Source organism: Tetrao urogallus (genome assembly GCF_951394365.1).
Source record: "Tetrao urogallus genome assembly, chromosome: 1".
NCBI classification, from domain to species: Eukaryota; Metazoa; Chordata; class Aves; order Galliformes; family Phasianidae; genus Tetrao; species Tetrao urogallus.
This window is the reverse complement of record NC_136813.1, coordinates 47841277-47862777: the sequence shown is the minus strand read 5'-3', so window position 1 is coordinate 47862777 and position 21501 is coordinate 47841277.

The window sequence follows — 21501 nt, the reverse complement described above, 5'->3', positions numbered from 1 at the left end:
ATCTAGATCCTTACATTGCCTGTTATCATTTTCATGACAGTTGAAATGTAAGGCTTACAATTACACTGCTTCATAATGTGCCTCAAATGAGAAATGGCCACATTTGTGACATACTACTATTTTCAGAGTTGTTTTCATTGATGCCTCTGATATTTGTGCTGTTAAACTTAGCATAAGTTTATGCATTTCTGTAGTTGCTTAAGTAAATCTCAAATTGTTTCATTAAAAGATGGCAGAACTTTTGTTTTATATGTGGCAAAAGAACACTAATATTTTCATCTAAAAAAACTGTTAGAATAATATTGTTCTCTAAATGGAATCATTTGTAGCCCTAATTGTATTTCTGAGTCTTCCACTGCCAGTTCTAGGCAAAGACATTAAAAAAATTGTCTGAGGCGGAAGATGTCTGAAATTGTCCTGGCAACACCTGTAACAGACTGCCTATGCACACAGATCTGTGCCACCATGGTGGAACATAAGGCTTTCTGTATGAATGGCACTGAAACCCCAAAGAGTAGAAAATGACACTCACTGATTTTCAGACTCTTTTGTATCTGCTGGAGTCTCAATCTCTTGATGTCTTCTCATTCTGTAAGCACAACAGGAGTCTTTAATTTTCCTGTTAATTTTCCTGTCATGTTTCACCTTCCCTGTATATCAGCAAGATAAATTGAGTAACCCTCAGAAATAAGGTGAGAGGGAGCCAACTTTTGTAATGAAGATGTTGTAGTTGGACATCTCTGTCTCTGAGATCTCATCTGCGATGCATGGATTGACCTGGACCAAACCTCTTTGCACTGCACTCAACTTTATTTGAAAAAACTTTAGAGAAATTATATGTCTTCTAAAAATCCACTAATTGTTCTCTACATCTTAAAATGCTTAAGAATCTTTAATCTATATATCAGGACCATGCAAGAATAAAATGAGGGGCAAATGCAGCCTCAGAGTAATAAAATAATGAGAAATCTCCACTTTCATTGAAAGATGAAGTTAAGCAGTAAACTATGTAGACCATCACTTCTTGTTTTGAATGAACTTTTTTTTTTACTAGAGCCTACAATTGACATCTGAAGTCTATCTGTATGAATCCCAATATAGAGTTACACTTTAGGAGGAGTGAGAAGTGGCAGAGCATCTTTCCTTATTGTATGGCTTCTAAAATCTCTCATCCTATTGTTTTATGTCACAAAAAGAGTGCCATCTGAATTCAGTCATAACAATATTAGCTAAGAGAAATTTCCACAGTTTTTGGTAAGATTATTTCAAGACTAAAGATTCATACTTCTAAGTATTTTTAAGTACTTGAGTACAATGACAGCTGTTCACTCCATGAATATAGAGTAAGGAAATATCATTCATTACTTTAGTGCCAGCCATTACTTAAATGTCCTTCAGAGGATCAGAACTCTCCAAAGGTCAGAGATTGTCCTTAAATTCCCTGTTCTAGAAGTTCTGAGCAGAATTTTGTTCCCACTGAGTATTTTCATGCATGAGTTTACGTAATAAAAAAGGTGTGTGTGTGTATGTACTGTCAAGATGAGCAGGGCCTGAGAGTCCATTATCACCTGATCCATGAAGCTTTGCAGGGTTACAAAGTAGAATTATGTTGGCTAGACAAGGATCTTTTTCTAAAAATCTAATAATAAATAAGGCAAAAATCTGTGAAATTTCTTCAGATGAATTTTTCTGAGAGCCTTGTGGGGTTTTCCTATGGGTGTTGTAGAACTGTGCCTATAGCTATAAACATGCAAAACATAGACCTTATTGAATGAAGGACACAACACATAAAACTGTTTAAGGGTAGCCACTGTGTCAATGGCACAGTTAAAGTGAAGGAGTTAACATGCTTAAGTTCAATAACAGATTGATTTCATATCTTAATCACTTTACATCTCATACGCCACTAAGAAGATGGCCTTTGCCCATTCTCAGAGAAAACGAAAATGAGGAAAATGCTATTTTTTTCAAGATTTTTATTGACCTTCTTCCTTAAATTTCTAGCTGAATGCACTGAATGTTTGTTTTATATTAATGGAAATCTGGTTTTGAACTTTATTTCATCACTCAGTTTCAGACATTATTGGTCATGCCCAAAACTAGTAGGAGAACTAATTCATTAATCAAAAATTCAGTTTTAGTGCTTTAGTGAAGAACTTTACATCTACTTCTTTAACCTTCTTCAAAAATAGTTAATTTATTTCCAGAGGTTTGTTTGTTCCTCTTCAGCTGTCTTTCCATTTAAGAAGTTAATGGTGGTTTCATTATTAATAACTAGGAAATGTAATGTTTTTAGGGTTATGGGTGACAAGGTGAGTTTTTATCATGGGCAAATCTCTTTTAACACAGGCAAATCTTAATACTAGACATAGTCTCAATGCTACAGCCTGTGGGTGACTTGAAATTGATTTACTTATATCCTGCTCTTTTTGTGGCTTTTATTTGTTATGTATCTGCTAATGAACTGAATGAGAATTCTTCATATATAAAGATTGCCAATGTCTGATTAATTTCATTGTTATCTTCAGCAGTCTACTTGTCTTAAACAGAAACTTTCAAATTTGAATATTCAGCTGGTTTAATCCTTTTCATATTGCAAAATGAGTACTGTATGATTCAACCCTTGAATTTATCAAGTGATCATTCCTTTTCATTTACTCATGAACTTATAAAGAATACTAATTAAATATACCACCATGAACAAAGAATAAATGTTACGAACATGAGGGCAATACATCCATCATCCTACTTTCTGGGATGATTTTATTCTGAAAAATTTAAATGACCAGATTCAGAGATGTGTATATGGATAAATAGGTGCATTTCATAAATTTTTAATTTTGAAATAATTTCTGATCAATCACAGCTCCATTTAATTAAGAATTGATGGAGTTTTGAGTGTGATTCTTGAGGCGGAGGAGAGGAAGGGTGAGAGATGAAAATAGGAGGAGAAATAAGGAAAAGGTGAGAAAGGAGAATAATGAACATCCCTCTTGATACATTTTCTCACTTCTACTACTGAGTAATATACTTTGGCTTTGAAAAAGTATGCTTTGAAAAAGTGCATGACATTAAATGTGATTAATGCTCAGCAGTAGGTCGAGCTAACATTTATGGGACTAAAGAAGTAGAGGAAATCTAGTGAAAAACTACTGCTGTTGATGTTTGCCCATGACTCAGAAGTGTGTTATACTAATAAGTTGGCTTAAGATAATTGAGAAATTGATTTTACCCTCTGCTGTGTTCTAAGTAAAAATACTTCCAAAAACTTGTTGCCTGCTGTGTTTTAATGTAGTAATTATGTCTGGGCAGGTATTTTGCTATTAATGTATGCTTTGAAGTGCTGGATATCAGTACGTAAATATTAAAATTTCACACTGGCTTTAGATGATTTAATCATTTCACCTAGGGAAATCTGTGAAAGTTAGGGCTTCATTCAGGAAATAAGAATAACACAGTGTCCTGTTTTTTAGGTAACCAAGCAGCAGCAAAAAATAAAAAAATAAAAAAAAAAAAAAAATTCCTGATCTTAGACTCTCTCAAGAAACTTAAGATTTACCATGCCAAAGGACTATGCATATGCCAAAGGACTATGCATTTTCTTAGTAGGAAGTAGAAGATGAACATTGGTGTCACTAAATAGTCTTTCTCATGAAGAAACAAAAAATGTTTTTCTGTGAAATGCTTAAGTGTGTCTTTGTGCATGGTCTTTATTTTAGCCTAGTGGCACAAGATTGTTGCAAGCCCAAAATTACCTTTTCTCTAACTGAAAAATTTTTACCAGGAGAGTTACCCATTGATTTGTCCACCAAATATTTAGAGATTGTTACTGTGAAGCATTTTATTTTTTTATTTGGAGATCATTACTGTGAAGCATTTTATTTTTTTATTTATTTTTCCAACAAAATTCTTTAATCTGTTGTCAGTAGCACAAATAGAGCAGTGTGTTGCAAAATGTTTTAAGCATCTTTAGGCTCAAAGTATTGTCTTATGTATCTTATGACCTTTGCACAGTTTAAAATTATTGTCATGATTGTGCTTTAATTGGCTTTATAGCTAGAAAAATCAAGTCTTGAAGTTATTAAAATAATACAATTTTAATACACTGCAACATTTCTGCCCAGCCAAATGGTGCGTAACTAACAATGGCAGGTATCTAACAGTATGCAACTTCTGAAGCTGAAAGGAGAGTGAGGATCTTGTAGATCTCCACTTGCAATTCTTAGTCTGGAAACAGCCTAGGCTCTGTACTACCTGCAGGTCTGTAAATGGTGTACTATTGATACACAGTGACTTCAGAAGAGAATTTCTTCTCAGGCTGTGAACTAAAATTTACCCTCGCATTTGTTCGACACACATTGGATTGACTTCAGCACTTGGATTCCTGTGTGTCTCAATCCATTTGTTTTAATATTCTTTTAAACATTAAAAAATATGTGTTGAATCTTTGCAGTGCATTGCAAGAACAAGTACTTGCCTTAGCTGACAGTGATGAGACCATTTCTGTAATAAAAATAAGACTGGGGAAAGATTGAATCATTAGAACTCCTTTTGTCTAGATCTTTTTTTTCTCTACACCTTAAAATCCAATAAAGTCATCTAGCAAATCATCAAAATCTGTTACTCTGATTACCTGATCTTACTGATTCATCTACTCCTGAATAGAAATTAGCAGTTCTATTTACAGAAAGGTAATGCACTGATATATATATATATATGTGAAGAAGTATTGGTATTTTTTCTTACTAAGGCCGCTATCATTTTCTGAAATCTCCAAATAGTCTTTCTTCCTTTCTTTGGAAGGCCTTTTAAAGTGCATAACTAACTTTAAATTGAATTGATTCTATAATGATAATGATATCTTTCACACCTCAGAAGGTGGCCCTCTCTCAAAAAATCAGCTCTTTTCACTGCAAGGTGCATTATTGTGCTGATTCCTTGTATGAATTATTCTTTGAAGACTCTGTAAAATGTCTATATTAAAACTGAATAAAATCAAAGCCTAATACACAAGCCCTGAGAGCACTTGTATTATATGAAAAATGAGTTATTAAGTACAGATGAATACAGTTATTGCTTGATGGAATGTAATTCTGCAGAAGAGAAGTAAGAGCAAAGTTGAATTATGATTTTTTTTAAGTTTCTTTTTAATTGTAGATTTGAATTATAGGTTGAGAATAGGAAATTATATAGTTGGATGAAGAAAATGATCTAATGAATAATTAAATATGTTATGAATTTATTTTAAATAATTAATAGTTGGGTGTTCTCTTTGTTCAGTTACTTATTCTGTCTGTCAAGAATGAACTGTATAGGTCCCTAGGGACTTCTTTGGTCCTGTATTTGAGAAACTATTATCTTGGACAATTACTATGTTATTGTTTCTTGGTGTTGAAATGGTGTTTTTGCATGAAAGCCTAATCTGAAGAAAAACAAGAAATAGCCAGGGGAAGTTGATTAAATGACATAAAAGTTTTTTCTTTGTTCCTACCTATTGAAACCAAAAATCTTTCCTTCACACTCTCCTTTAATATTTATTTTTTCAACATATTGCTATTTTTTTCCTTCTAAAAATAAGATATGTGGAACAAAAGGCTTCTCTAATACGGTCCTGGAGGAATATGACAAGAGCGAGTTGAAAAAGGAGCACTCATTGTCTTGTTGCTCATCAAGTCATTTGCATTAGTACAAAGGGGGAAAAATTCTGCTGTTTTATTATGAGTAATACAGAGAAGTGCATAGGTGCAGCTGCAGCTACACTGCTAATGATAAGTAATTGTGCTTCTACATATCCACTATTTTATCATGTATGTAGAAGCTTTTACACTATATTGACTAATTATATACCCTAAATTATTCTGCTCTTGAGGTACAAGCAGTGCAGAATCAACTTCAGATATCGGTACAACATAGGCTTGAAAGAGATAGAAGTATAACAACAATTTGATGGACTAAAGTTCATTTCCATCATTTGTGTAGGTCCTCTTTAAGCACAGGAAGGCTGCTCTAAGATCTCCCCAGGGCCATCTCTAAGCTTAACAACCCCAACTGTCTTTGTCTTTCTTTACAGGAGAGGTGCTTCACCCTTCTGAACATCCTTGGGGCTTTCCTCTGGACCTGCTCTGTTTTTCTTATGCTTGAGACACCAGAGCTGATCACAGTAGTCCAAATGGAGACCCCATCTGTGAGTGGAGGCCACTCAAGTGAATGGGATAAAAAGGAAGAATCAGCTTCCTCAAGCCAAGGGAGCCTCAAACCTCAAGGTCACAATTTTTTTGATGCAGACCATAATATGATTGGCATTGATATACCTTCTACATGTACACAACTAAGTTATTATTTACCTACTACCTTTCAGCAGAAATCTTGGAGACTTTGTGAATATTTATCTCACAATATCAACTCAGTGCTCATTAGCAGTCAAAACACAGTGTCATATTACAAATTATTAAAATTATTGTGTTATGTTGCATCATACAGAATGAGCCCACATTTTGATTAATACTTGCTTTTAAGGTCCATAAGATTAAAAACAAGACACATAAGACTCACAATAAAATCAAGGGAGATAAGAAATATTAGAAGTATAGACCAAGGTATGGAAGAGTTTCAAAGAGATAGGAAGCTTTGTAAATAGTTCCTTTTGATGAAAAGAAAATCCGAGTGTCATCCAAATAAATAATTGCACAGTATAGTTTAAACAAGCAGAAAGAGGTTTAATTTTTTTTTTCAATATAGAAAAAAATTAAATTGTAAGGCTCATCTGTGTCAAGACATTCTGGAAATTAAAAGGATGTGAGTCCAAAGGAGCACTGAACAAATTCAGCTATCAAACACAATGGTCTGTATTCAACATCCAAACCTGGAAACCCTGAACTAGAGGATTTCTATGATTTGTGAAGGTGTGTCATGGATGTTTTTCATACATATTTCCCTTTATCATCTGCTACTGGCTACTGCTGAGGAGATGATGATGGACTAGATGAATGCAGTGACTATGACTCTACTACTAAATAAAAGATGGTAAGGGACCATTTTCTGTTCTTGAGGCCAAGTGTTAGATCCTGGCTGCAACCAAACTTCACTTGGCTCTGTGTATCTTCTGGGCTTCATGCCATGCTTTTTTGTCCATAGGACATAGTTATCATTTTGTGTCTCTCTTTTTTTTTTTTTTTTTTTTCCCCCTCAAGGGTTTAAAACAATATGAGAGCAGATCACTGAATTGATATTTTCACAGCATATATCTGAGAATGTATTTTGCAAATTCTGTGACGTGGCATGAAGGCCTGCAGGGATGCTTGAGGCTCTGAAGATTCTGCTGAGATAGTTGAAGTGTGAAGGGAGGCAAGGCTGGTGTAGTTTAGTTCAGAAAACACACTGGGAATTCAAATGAAATGTGCTGTCCCCTGAACTGTGCACAGGCACTGTCTCAGTGCATGCTACTTGCTAATAATCTAAACCTTACCTCTGTAGACAAAAGTTAAGCAGTTCAGGTGATAAGAGAATCATTGCTCAAGCTTCTTTCCTGGAGTGTTTTTCTTCAGTAGTTTTTTACACGTGCAGGAAAAATAAAATCTTATTTTCTCACTGAGATTATAACATGGCTTTTGTTTGGATTTCTTGGAAGACAACTTTTAAGTTATCTGGAGGATGAAAAAGGATGCTGCCTAATCCTGAAAGAAAAGTTTCTTGTGCAGCATCAGCAGAATATAGGCTGCTGGATCTTTTGCTGTTCTTCATTGCTCTCTATTGATAAGTCAGAGCTTGCTAGGTCTTGTGCTCAAGCCAGTATGTGATCATGTTATCAAAGCCAACTTTAAATTTTGTCTAAAACTGCCAATGATGCAGTTGGGATTCTCAAACTCATTGGTTTGCTGCATTGCTCCTTTTGGAATTTGTTTGTGTGCTGTAAAGGGCAAAACCTCCCTATCCTCTCTCCAATCTCTTCACAGCAGGAAGTGGCTGGGGTTGGTTAATTCCAGTGACAGACAAAAGCAGCTTTATTTTAGTGTTGCCACACAGCCCAAGAATAGATCTTATCTTCAATATGACCTCAGAACAACTGATTCAGAGCCAGGGCAAGTCTTTCCCTTAGCTGGGAGATCCTTTCCCTAAGTTTTTTTGTTTGTTTCTTTGTTTTTATTTTTAAAAAACTTGTATGAGGATCTTTGTTACTACTTCTCTGCTATTCTTTAGACTACATATGTTCAATTTTATTGGCCTTCACTCCCAATGACACATTTGCAAACATATTTAATATAATATCTGTTCAATTTTCATTGCCTTGCAGACATAAAGTATCCTGTACTGGCAGAAATGCCCTACATTTTGTCTAGAACATCATTTGAGAACAGAAATTGTGTGGAGCTTGCCAGTAATTTTCACTACAGTCTATGTTTAATTTGCTTGCATTTTCAACAGGTTTTTTTTTGTTTGTTTGTTTGTTTGTTTTTTAATTTGATGGAGGAAAGATTTCAGTGAGCAGTTACTCAGTTATTGTGCTTTATGCAAAGTCAATGTGTGGGAAAATTTTAATTGAACATACAAGTAAAACTGTGAGCAAAATTAATTATTTGTCTGATTCACCACAAGAAGTACTTGTGTTAGAGTTATAAAAAGAAAAGTCTGGCGTAGGGTTTTGCATATTTTTATTTGATTGAGCCATAAAATGCATCACAGGTGCTGAATGCAGCTGCAGAGATTCTGGGGATGACAAAAGCTGCATGAAAAAAGGGACCTTCTCGCCTCCAAACCCAGACCAGACAGATGTCCTGATCTCACAGAGGATGCTGTCTTCCACAAGCAAGATATATTGCTCATACTTGGAGCAAGTCTTGTGACTTGGATGTCTCATGAATCAGAAGTTTATCAGGAGCCAGGTTCCACCCTTGCATTATGAAGATCAAATGCAAAAGGAGCAGATGCTTCAGACCACAGAAATAACTCTGGAGGGAAAACCAGAGCGCTGCACCTGATTTTCACTTGTGCTATGCTGAACCAACTTGTGTTTGGACCTGTGAACGTGTTAAGGATCATAATAAACACATACAAGAAGTGGAAAACATGGGAAACTGAAGAAAGAAGGAAAGCTAGGAGGAGACTATTGTGGACAGAGTGTAAAAATGATAGATAGATATATATAAAGAAAAAATCCAGCAGCTGGAAAACAAACCAACCAACCCCCTGATGTTAGATTTAGTGTAAGAGACTTAGTGTTTTATTTGAGTTTGAATAGCTTACTTTTAACACTGTGAGTTTTAGAGTGAAGTGTAGTACACAAACAGTACCTCTTCCTCTGCAACAGTGTGCAGTCTCTATTGCAGCTCCCCCAAAATCCCTCAGTTCACTCCATGAGATGACTGTCTCATTGTTCTTGGAGCACATTAGTTGTCTGCAGGTTTCATCTCATCTATTCTTTGAATTCAGTAAGGCACTGAAATACTACTCCAGGGTTTCGGCTTGTGATTTGAGACTACAGCAGATGTAATTAGGCTCAGGCATGCTGATAGAAAACTCAGGACTGCTCTTACATTATGTGTGAACTGTAAATGAAGCTCCTGTTGTTATGAAGGAGCCTGTTTTCAGTTTCCTGCCATTCCTGTTGCAGCACAGCTCAGTTCTGCAGCAGGGAATCCTTTTAGACAAGGGCAGTAAGAATTGACTACTATGGGTTAGCCTGATATGCTTGTGTAAGGGCCTGGATAAGTAGTTCAGACAGTAAGATTACAGATTTTAGAAGCCTTGAATGCATAACTTAACTCTTTGAGTTGTGTGGATTTTCTGATACTAAAGCAGAACCTAAATATTTCTTGTAAGCAGTGTGATTATTGGTATTACAAAAATTGAGCTTGTATGTGAACTACTGCACTGTACTAGTGTACTTTACCAATGTGTATGGTATATTGTCTGAGGATCTAGCTTAGTACTGAGTGTCTGTCAGAGGAGAGGCATTGTGGTGTTTGTCTGTAGATGTATGTCTAAATTGTAACTGCCCTAACTTAAATAAGTAGACATTTCTGGTGAAGGCATCTGTGTAGAATGCATTATGCCTTGAAAGCTGAAGTCTCCTGATGTGTCACCTTCCAAATGCAGCACTTTGACCATTTAATTTTTTCCCTTCTTCTTCTTAGTGCATATTTCTGATTCTAGATTTTTTAAGAAAAGCTGTGATATTCCACATATACTTCATGAATCCAACAACCACTAAAATGATCTTAGCACCAGAATATTTGCTTTCTTCAAAAATCAAAGCGATTCTGTAAGAATACATAACAACTTTGCATTTATATGTTCATATTTACATATATATAATATTTATTAATATTATATAAAATAAAAATATAAAAATATTTTTATATTTATATTTATAGTTTATATTATATCACTTTGGTATATTCAGTTGCATAGTAGCCTTTTTTGCATTTAGGTCTCAGGTCATTAGGATAGTGAAACAGATATATTACTTCAAATATGCTCAAACAGTTTCACTGAAATTAAAGAGTGTGTGTCTGAACTTAGCTGCCTGTTAAAATTCCATGGTGAGTCAGGATCTTAGTGTATGAGCTGCTTTTGCAAAGGCTCGTTACTTAATTAACATAACCTCTTTTATGTCACTGTAGAACTTCAGAGTAATATTAAAATCCTCTACTATAATCATTCAGTCTGAGAAAATAATTTGATTGTCATATGATACGCTCCATGTAAGAGCTCTGAAATGATCCCTTTTATCAGTTCTGGGCCAAACCCCCACTATTCTCTGCATGCCTTAAGCAGAGAATATGACATACTTTGTGAAAAGATACGTTTGTGTGTTGTTTAAAATGCCAGATTTTGCTGCTGGGCTGTATGGAAAGTAACACTGTGCTTTGTTCTCAGAGGACTGCTGTTTTACTTAATAATATCATAAAAAAAGCAGTCCTCCAGGATTAGCACCTACTTCACCTTATAAAGCACATTAGTCACTACTTTTGAAATTGCCATTTTTGGAAGAAATAAACAATCAAAAAGGGGAAAAAAAAATCTAAAACCAGTAAGAAAAAAATAAGCATTCAGAAAGGATGCTCCCTAGTGCTCTATTCCCTTCGGAGAATACTTGTTACAAACTGGGAGTATCTGGATCTTTCAAGAGAGATCTAAGCAACAAAACTATTAGCACAACATTAGCATCAAATACAACTTGATCCTCCAAAAAGACTTTTACTATAGAAAGCATCTATTAAGTTTTTCAGACACAGATATAGATATAATTCTTCTGTCACTCTAAGACTGCCGGTATATAGTGCTCTCACTCAGCCTGAGTTCAAAATGACCACCAAAATCCCCACGTTCTAGACTTTCTTCACCTCTTATCACTCCATCATTTTCATGATTAAAGTGGTTTGCTAAAATAGTTGCTGAGATGTTCCAAGTCTTGCAATAGCAGGTAAATTGCAACCTTAATGTGCTGGTTGCAGAGAGGTAATGATAGTACAAATTGTGAGCATATTTGTAATCTTTCTCTACAGCTGTACTGGGAAATGAGCCAGCTTGGAGCAAAATTCTAGGCAGAAGCTCTTTGATGAAGCATGAAGACAGTTTCAGAGCATAGGATAGTTTCAGAGATAATTCTGCATTATAAGGTTTTCTTATTTATTTTTTTTTTTTGATTTTGAGACCAATTCACTCACTGAAGTTGGAATCCTTTAATTAAAAATAAAGACACTATAGACAAAAGGAAAAACAGTCACAGCAGCATGTACACAGTGTGTTCAGTGTACTGAGCAGTGAGCTTTGTAAGAGATCTTCCATAGCTTGCCAGTGCTTCTGCTTTTGCCTTTTGTCTGCACAACCTGTCAAGATGATGGGCGCTTCAGAACAGACAGTGAGGTGGGATTCTTTTACCAAATCACCTGATCAAGGGGAGACTGCTGACAAGGCTTTCTTGCTTCAGATGCGAGAGGCTTTGTGCTCACAGGCTCTTGTCCTGATGGGGGATTTCAACCATCTGGACATCTCTTGGAAAGACCACATGGTGAGTTGCAAGAGGTCCAGGAGGCTCCTGGAATGTGTTAATGATAACTTTCTGGTCCAGGTGTTGGACAGACCGACCAGAGGCAGAGGTGAAGCGTTGCTGGATCTGCTGCTCACCAGTGCAGAGGAAATCATTAATGGTGTTAAGGTTGGAGGCAGCCTGGGTTGCAGTGACCATGCCCTGGTCGAGTTTGTGATCTCAAGGGATGTGGGCCTGGCTAAGAGTGGCATCAGGACCCTGAAATTTGGAAGAGCGAACTTTAAGCTGTTCAATGGACTGTTGGCCGAAATCCCCTGGGATGCTGTCTTTCGAAATAAAGATGTTGAGGAGAGCTGGCTGCTCTTCAAGGATGTCTTCCTGAGAGCACAAGAACTCTCCTGAGAGCACAAGAACTGGGTGTGTGATCTGGGACAGCCAGCACGGCTTCACCAAGGGAAGGTCATGCTTGACCAATCTGGTGGCCTTCTGTGATGAAGTGACGGCATTGGTGGACAAGGGAAAGGCGACTGATGTCATTTACCTGGACTTGAGCAAGGCCTTTGACATGGTCCCCCACCACATCCTTATCCCCAAATTGGAGGGATGTGGACTTGATGGGTGGACCACTCGATGGATAAGAAACTGGTTGAAAGGCTGCAGGCAGAGGGTAGTCATCAATGGCTCCATGTCCAGGTGGAGGCTGGTAACGAGTGGTGTCCCCCAGGGGTCTGTCTTGGGACTGGTGCTCTTTAACATTTTTATCAATGGCATTGATGACGGAATTGAGTGCATCCTCAGCAAGTTTGCTGATAACACCAAGCTGAGTGGTGCAGTTGACAAGGTAGAAGGAAGGGATGCCATTCAGAGTGACCTCAACAGGCTTGAAGGGTGGGCCTGGGTGAACCTGATGAGGTTCAACATGGCAAAGTGCAGAGTTTTGCACTTGGGCCGGAGGAATCCTAGGCATCCATACTGGATGGAGCAGTCCTTGAGAGCAACCCTGTGGAGAAGGACCTGGGGGTCTTGGTAGATTAAAAGCTTAACATGAGCCAGCAGTGTGCCCTTGCAGCTCAGAAGGCAAATGGTATCCTGGGCTCCATCAGAAGAGGGGTGGCCAGCAGGGACGGGGAGGTGATTGTCCCCCTCTACTCTGGTCTTGTGAGGCCCCATCTGGAGTTCTGTGTCCAGGTCTGGAGCCCCCAGTACAAGAAAGACAGGGAGCTGACGAAGAGGGTCCAGAGGAGGGCCACGAAGATGATCAGGGGACTGGAGCACCTCTCCTATGAAGACAGGCTGAGGGAGCTGGGCTTGTTCAGCCTGGAGAAAAGTAGGCTGCGGGGTGACGTCATTGCAGCCTTCCAGTACTTAAATGGAGCCTACAAACAGGAGGGGAATCAACTCTTTGAAAGGGTAGACAACAGCAGGACAAGGGGAAATGTTTTTAAGTTGGAGGAGGGAAGATTTAGGTCAGATGTCAGGGGGAAGTTCTTTACAGAGAGAGTGGTGAGGTGCTGGAACAGGCTGCCCGGAGAGGTTGTGGATGCCCCGTCCCTGGAGGTGTTCAAGGCCAGCTTGGATGGGGCCCTGGGCAGCCTGGTCAAGCATTAAATGTGGAGGTTGGTGGCCCTGCATGTGGTAGGGGGTTTGGAGCTTCATGATCCTTGAGGTCCCTTCCAACCCAGACCATTCTGTGATTCTGTGATTCTGTGGTTCTGTGAAATGCAGACTTCTACACCTGATCTAGTCACCCTAGGCCCCTTTTTAGGGTGCAGTTCTTCTTATCCTAATTTGTATGTCTAAAGGAAGTCAGACAGATTGTGCTCTAGAATTGTGTACTTATCTCCTTGGATTTTATACACAGCCTGCAGTGACCAGCAACAATCCTCATCCTTTGTGTTGGTCCACAGTGGAACATAATACATGCAAAATCTAGTTCTCAAAAAGAGGTGGGAGAGAGATGGCTGTTTTGCAATGTGTAATATTAATAAAGATGATTTCTTTTGAGAAATCTTGCCATATCTGAAGGCTAGTTTCTGATTTCCTTTGTGTAAGCATATGCAGAGAGAGAAAAATGATATATATATAGATATATATATGTAAAATGATCAGTGCTTTTTTTGTGTTTTTCACATTCGTGCTTACTTGTCACAGTCTTTATAAGTGTGTAAAACAAGGGTGTGGCATCATTGATTTTTAGTCATTAATTGCAAAAAAAATTATTTTCAAAATGCTAATTTTGAGGCAAAACATTTATGTAACATTTCCTCCCTTTTTACATCATCATTTTTTCCATTTTAGTATACTAGTAACTTTTCACACTGTAAATGATTATCTTCAAAGAAGATATACTTGAAAAAGTTCACTCCAAACAAACCGGAATCCCTCATGAAAGTGGCTGCATGTCACTACCTATATCTTTCCAATGCACTGTTACAAACTTGGTTCATTTATGTGGCAGATTTTTGCATCTAGTATGGAAACCATCAGCTCAAGTTTCTTTTTCAGTCAGGAACAGTGTAAGTCCTTGTGCAGAACTACTAACTTGAAGCTGCATGCTTAACAGTGCTGTATACAGAGAAAACATCACTGGTTGTGTGAATTAACCACTCTTTTTTTATTAATAACTTTTTTCTGCATTATTTCCATCCCCAAAATACAAAAATTCAGATAAATAGGCCTTATGGTGCCTGTCTCAGGTTAGGTGCCCTTTCTTGTCCTTCCACCTCTGCTGGTTGATTGTTACTAACATAAATAATTGCAGAGCCGTATTTTATATGACTTTGGGTGCTAGCGGATAGCATCTGAAATTCGTACTTCAAAGATGCAGTTGAGAGTGTTCTAAAAATCAGGGGAATTAAGGAGAACGTCTCCTATGGCATTTTAAATGCATTTTCTTTCCCCCATGCTGTGAATTCTCTGAGTATTTTTCTAATTTAAAAGCAATGCGGATCATTTGTAGCATATCTAGTAAACCCCAGATGACGAGTCTAGCACTTGTTTGAGGATTCACTTCCTCTTTGAAAGTTTTTATGTTCTAATATAAGGATGTACATTCAGTTGAGTGCTTCCTGTAATGTTATAGGAAGAGAAAATGGTCTGCAATGTAGGAGTAACTGCAGTAAATATTTGTCACATATGTGGTCCCAGGGAAAAGGGGATCCTAAAAGAGATGAATTCACTGGTGCAGTCACTGCTTTACTTGCAACACACGCAGCCTTTTTATTTTTGAAGGAAGGAAAACAGGATTCACATGTGTGTTTGGGTTTTACTTGGGATAGTCTATTTGATCTGAATAATAAAATACACATAGGGACTCTAGATCAGAAAGTAGCTTACCACTACTGCATGGCTTACTTTAGCAACAGATGTAGAAAATAGAGGAAAGCATCGTGAGCTATGCTTTATAGCTGCATAGTACAATGTAAGGTGAATGATTCTTCAGCATAGCCTTTGTAACTAGGAAAAAGAATGTTTCACTGACCGGAGCTTAAAGAGAAAAGAGTGATGGGAATTAGTCCATTCTTTGTGATTGCAACAATGGACATTTTTATTTTCAAGGGATCTGTGTCTTTGTCACATTCTCTTGTGGTAACCTTGACGCCTGATAAGTTATTAGCAAAGGGTCCTTATATAACAGTCTTGCCTTTGTGAAGCCATGACACTCAGTGGGCTGATCACAGTTCTCATAGTTTTCTTGGTTTTATCTAAACTTTAGTGGCAAATTAGAACCGTGACTCAGTCTGTGAGGGAGGCTTCTCAAGCCTGATTAATTTTTTTAGAGTCTTATTTATTTATAGCATTTTTCTTCCAGTAGTAACCTGTTTATGTACAGTTTTGAAGAAAAAACCCTCAAGACAGAGATACCTAGAAGTCCGCCAGCTATTTAAGTTATTTTCCATGATTTCCAGGAAAGTACTGGGCCAAATTTAGCCCTGTTGGGATAAAGAGTAGGTTTCAAGAACAAAACTAGTAGCAAGGCTCATACACATGCGTAAGATATGTACTGGATTTCTATGTCACAAAAAGAGAAGCCATGCATTGCATCAATATCTGAAAGATAAAAACAGAGGCAATTTCCTTTCTAACTCTGCTGCAGTAACAATGAGGACCATGATGATTTTTTATATATCAGATGGCATTTTAAGAAATTTTCAAAATTACTATATACTTTTGAACTCCAGTAATCACTGAAATTACTACACTTCATTTAAAGAGAAATGCACCATTTAGTTCTTGTTTTAGTGTTTATCACATTTATTTATTAGGAATTTAACAGTTACGTGAGAAAGCTTCTATTGTTAGCTTACCACCTGAAAGGCATACTGCAATTCTATGTAAAAAGTGGTAGACAACTAAATGGTAAATATATTTTAGAAAACTAAACGGTAAATAAAAAAACTTACTGTTACCCTGATTAGTTTTATATTTTAACAGTTCTAAGGGGAATAATTTATTTGGGGAAAAAAAACCCAGATGAGTAGTGTTCTCAGTGTGCCTGAAGTGGAAAGCTCTCTTTCAATTGGAAAAGGATACTTTAGTTTCTGTGTATGTGAAGGGATAGAAGAGTTCGGACATATGCAATTGCTACCATACTCTCTCTTCACTTGAACTGTGAACAGAGGGAACCACTCCCCTCAGTGAGATTGAATGTGTCAATTATATCCATTTGTGATTTTCAAAGGAGATTTCTCAATGAGTACTAAGCTTCTGATGCATCTTGGCCTAGCACAGCGGCTGAGGAAAGATAATAAGTACAAGTATAAAGAAAAAACAAGGAAGTATTTTGTAGACTTTACATCCAGTAGAACAGTTTTCTGTCAAAATCAGTGTCTGGTACCTAAAAAATGGAGATGGCTAGCAGTGTTGGATTATGATGAGTGATGCTATCTGCAATTCAAATCCCCTTCCGCAGAGGAAGAGGCATATAGAGAAAGAAATTCCTCTGAATGCAAAGCTTGGATAACAGCCTCATATGTAGTTATACAGGTCACCGCTTTCTGCATTTTTATGGTAGTAAATCTTTATAAACCATAATGTACTTGCTCTACTGCTCAGAAAAAATATAGTAAATTCCCTAGAGACTATATGGAATTTCTAGGACAGGTATGCTTATTGCAAAATGTGATTGGATTTTGAATATGCTCAAAATCTTCTAATGTCCATGTATTAACACTGAGACTTCTTGGGCATGTCTGTATGTTCAAGAGGTTAAATGATGCATTGTATATGCATATACTAGTCCATGCATTTTACTGACTTACCACAGCTGGAATCCTCATTATTCAGGTAATGTAGTTTCCTGTCAGGTTTGGGAGGGATTCTTGTCATGCAAAAATAATTCAAACTCTCCGCTCATATTGGGTCTTAGGCATTTTTACATTTGTATGACTTTTTTCTCTTTTTTTCCTGCACATTTCTTTTTCTGCAGAAATGAATGCAGTAGTATGTCATAAGGATTAGAAATTTCACTGAGTACTAGAAGAGGAAACAAGTGGGACAAACATGCACTGCTAGGCCTGAGACTATTTTCTGAGTCTAGGTGACTGCCTCTGCCATGTACTTATTTTGAATAAAGGCATGTCATGTGTTATACATGACCTCCTGCTCTGCTGTTCTCACATCACCATGGAAAAGGAAAAGAAAAGTACTTAAGCTATGAAGGAGAGGCAGCATCTCCCTGATTCAAAAGAATGGAAGACAAGGGTTTCAGAGGATCAACACATCAGATAACTCTGGAAGCAACCTGTCATGTTGACCTGCCTTGTTACCAGTAGTGTTAGCAAAAGTAAGATCTTTAGTGTCTCTTTCCTTCCCAGGAGAATTGAAGTAAGTAATGAAAGTAACTGTGTTCTTACATTTTAGCAAAGCTCTTCTTATTTTCTGAAAAGGGACCAGCATGATAGTTGGACTTGTAGTGTGGGAACTGAAAGTTAACCACGAGCAGAAAAGGCAAAGAATAGATTAAATATTCCCTGATGTAATCCCCCCAGCTGGCACATTGTGTGTTCCTTATTTAAAAGCAGTTCTCAGGAATATTTTAAAAAAATAACAAAATAAAAATAAATGAGCACAAGACTTACATGCTTATACATAAATACATGTATATATTCCATATAAAATCTCAAAACCGTTCACATATCTTGTATGAAACATATTGTGGAGTTGCTTTTTCATTTTTTCCAAAACATTGTCATTTTCAAGGTGGACAGCTCATTTCTAAGACATCCACGTACACAAAGAATGAGGCCACTGACTACTCACAATTACTATATACATCAGAAATGCCTTACAAATTTTATATATATTGTGCCTTGAAAATGAAAAATATGTTTCAGAATAGAAATAAATTAGAAAAATATTTTGTGATTAAAAAATAAATAAATAAAATATGCTATCTGTGATGTGGCACTAGTTTAATTTACCTAGTATGTGTCCAGAAACTAGTTTGTGAAAAGGTAGCTTTAAGATTTCCACTGTGTTGTAAGATGAAGATTTCTACCTTGAAATCATAGAATCATGGAATGTTCTGGGCTGGAAGAAACTTCAGAGATCATCAAGTTCTGACTCCCTGCTACAGGCAGGGCTGTCAACTGCTAGATCAAGTACTAGATCAAATCGCCCGAGCCTCATCCACCCTGGCCCTGCCCTTGAACGCCTCTAAGGATGCAGCATCCACAGCCTCTTTAGGCAACCTGTTCCAGAACCTCACTACCCTCTCAGAGAAAAACTTCCCCCTGACATCTAATCTAAACCTCTCTTCTTTTAGATTAAAATCATTTTCTCTTTTTCCTATCACTACCTACCCATGTAAAAAGTTGATTTCCCTGCTGCTTATAATCTCAAATATTAGAAGACTGTAATGAGGTCTCCTTGCAGCCTTCTCTTTTCTGGACTGAACAAGCCCAGCTCCTTCATCCTGTCTTCATAAAAGAGATGCTCTAGACCTCGGATCTTTGAGGCCCTCCTTTGGACTCTCTCCAAAAGACCTACAGCTTTCTTGTTCTGGGGGCCGCAGACCTGCACACAGTACTCCAGATGGGGCCTCATGAGGGCAGAGCAAAGAGGGACAATCACCTCCTTCATCCTACTGGCCACCCCTCTTCTGATGCAGTCTAGGATACTGTTGGCCTTCTGGGCTGCAAGCACGTACTGCTGGCTCATGTTAATTTTCCATCTGCCAAATGAAAATTACTACTACTTTCAAGGAATTATCTCGGTCTTTAAAAGCATCTTGGATTACCCTGACCCAAATGCAAAATCTTGCACTTATTTTGTTGAACCTCATTAGGTTCGTGTGGGCCCACCTTTCAAGTTTATAAAGGTCCTTCTGGATAGCATCCTTTCCTTCTATCGTATAAACTGCACCACTCAGCTTGATGTCATCAGCAAACCTGCTGAGGATGCATTCAATTCCATAATGTATTTCACTGATAAAGATGTAAAAGAGAATGAATCCCAAGACCAACCCCTGAGGACACAACTCATTACCAGCCTCCACCTGGCTGGACACAGAGCCATTGAATTCAACCCTCTGGCTGCAACCTTCCAACCAGTTTCTTATCCACCAAATAGTCCAACCTTCAAATCTGTATCTCTCCAATTTAATGACAAGGATGAGGTGGGGGACCATGTCAGAAGCCTTGCACAAGTCCAGATAGATGACATCTGTCGCCTTCCCATTGTCGGCTGATGTTATCACTCCATCATAGAAGGCCATCAGATTGGTCAGGCACAACCTTCCCTACGTGAATCTTGGTGGCCGTCTCAAATCACATGCTCATCACTCATGTTCCTTAACTCCTCTCTTCCAGGAGGATCTGTTCCATGATCTTCCCCAGCAAAGAAGTGAGGCTGACTGACCTGTAGATCCCCAGGTCTTCCTTCCTCCCTTTCTTGTCTCTGAGCACTTCGCCTGACAGCCATGACTTTTCAGATATAACAGAAAGCAACTTGGCAAACACATCAGCCAGATCTCTTAGAAACCTGGGATGCATGTCATCCACCTCCATAGACTAGTACACAGTCTCATGAGGTAATCTTGGACTTACTTTGCCCTTACAGTGGGGGGAATTTTGCTCCCCCATTTCTCATCTAGAGGTTCAGGGATATGGGGTTCAGGGATGTGAGAAATATGAGAATCCTGGCTACCAGTGAAAACCGAAGGAAGCTGAGCTGAGCTGAGGAACTGAGTACCTCAGCCTTCTCCATAGCTGTTGTAGCCAATTCTCCTTTCTGATTTATCAAAGGAGGTATGCTGTTTTTGACCTGCTTCTTTTGACCTATGTACCTGTAGAACCTGTTCTTGTTTTTAACATCCCTTGCCAAGTTCAGTTCCATCTGTGCCTTGTCTTTCCCAGTTCTATCTCAGTTGTCTTTACCAATCCTATCTCTGCATGTCTGGAGACTCTCTGCTATTCTTCTCAGGATATCCATCTTTGTTTCCACTGCCTGTACGTGCAATTCTTTTCCTTCAGCCTGACTAGCAGGTCCTTGCTGAGCCATGCTGGTTTCCTGCCTCCCCTGCCTGCTTTCTTTTTCTGAGAGATGGAGAACTCTTGCTCCCTCAAAAAGGCATCCTTAAAGAATAGTTATCTTTGTTCCACTCCTTTGTATTTAAGGTCAGCTTTCCATGCAAACTTATCCAACAATTCTTTAAACAGGAAGAGCCTGAAGTTTGCTCTCTTGAAATTCAGTGTTCTGACTTCACTTTTTGACAGGCTCCTGTTCTTTATGATCACAAACTCAACCAAGGCATAGTTGCTATAGCCCAGGCTGCCTCCAGTCTTAACTTCTTTAATGACATCCTCTGTATTTGTGAGCATCAGATCCAACAACACTTCACAATACTGCAGAGAAGAGGGACTACAGGGACCATCTCTGTGAGAGTTTGTCACATTCTCATTCCATGCTGAGCTGATTTTATGGTAATGCTTTGCTTCAGATGAGATTATAAAAATGTAATTTTTAAAGTCATCCTGTTTTTCTAAAGTTGGCAATGTGAAGTCTTAATGAGAAGCTGACCACTGAAGAAGCTTCCTCAGGGTCCCTTAATGGTTATGCAACAGGGAACATCTCCAGATCTGCCCAGGTAGACACTAAAAGTTTGCCTATGCTTAGAAGAAAGCTCTACTAACACAACACTGTCAGACACTATCTCTTTTTCTAGGTGATGTTTCTTATTACCAGCCTGAACAGGTAAAATAATCTGTGTGCCACTGCAGTCAGTTCACATTAGAAGCACTTTAAATCAAGGAAATTGCATCTCCAGCTAAAAAGGAAGGGTGGAGAAAAATCTACGACCTCAGGACTTACTGACCTACTTACCTTTGTACTGCCCACACTTCTTTGAAGCAGTCTGTTCCTGTACACAGAATAAGGTGTTTGGCTGTGGATATATTCTGGTATAGTGCCATTATGCCATTGATCAGTACATTTTAGAATTCAGTGCCTGCAGCAAAGGAAGAGCTGTGTTGTATGTATCTCACCTAGTTCACAGGACATAAAAGCGTATG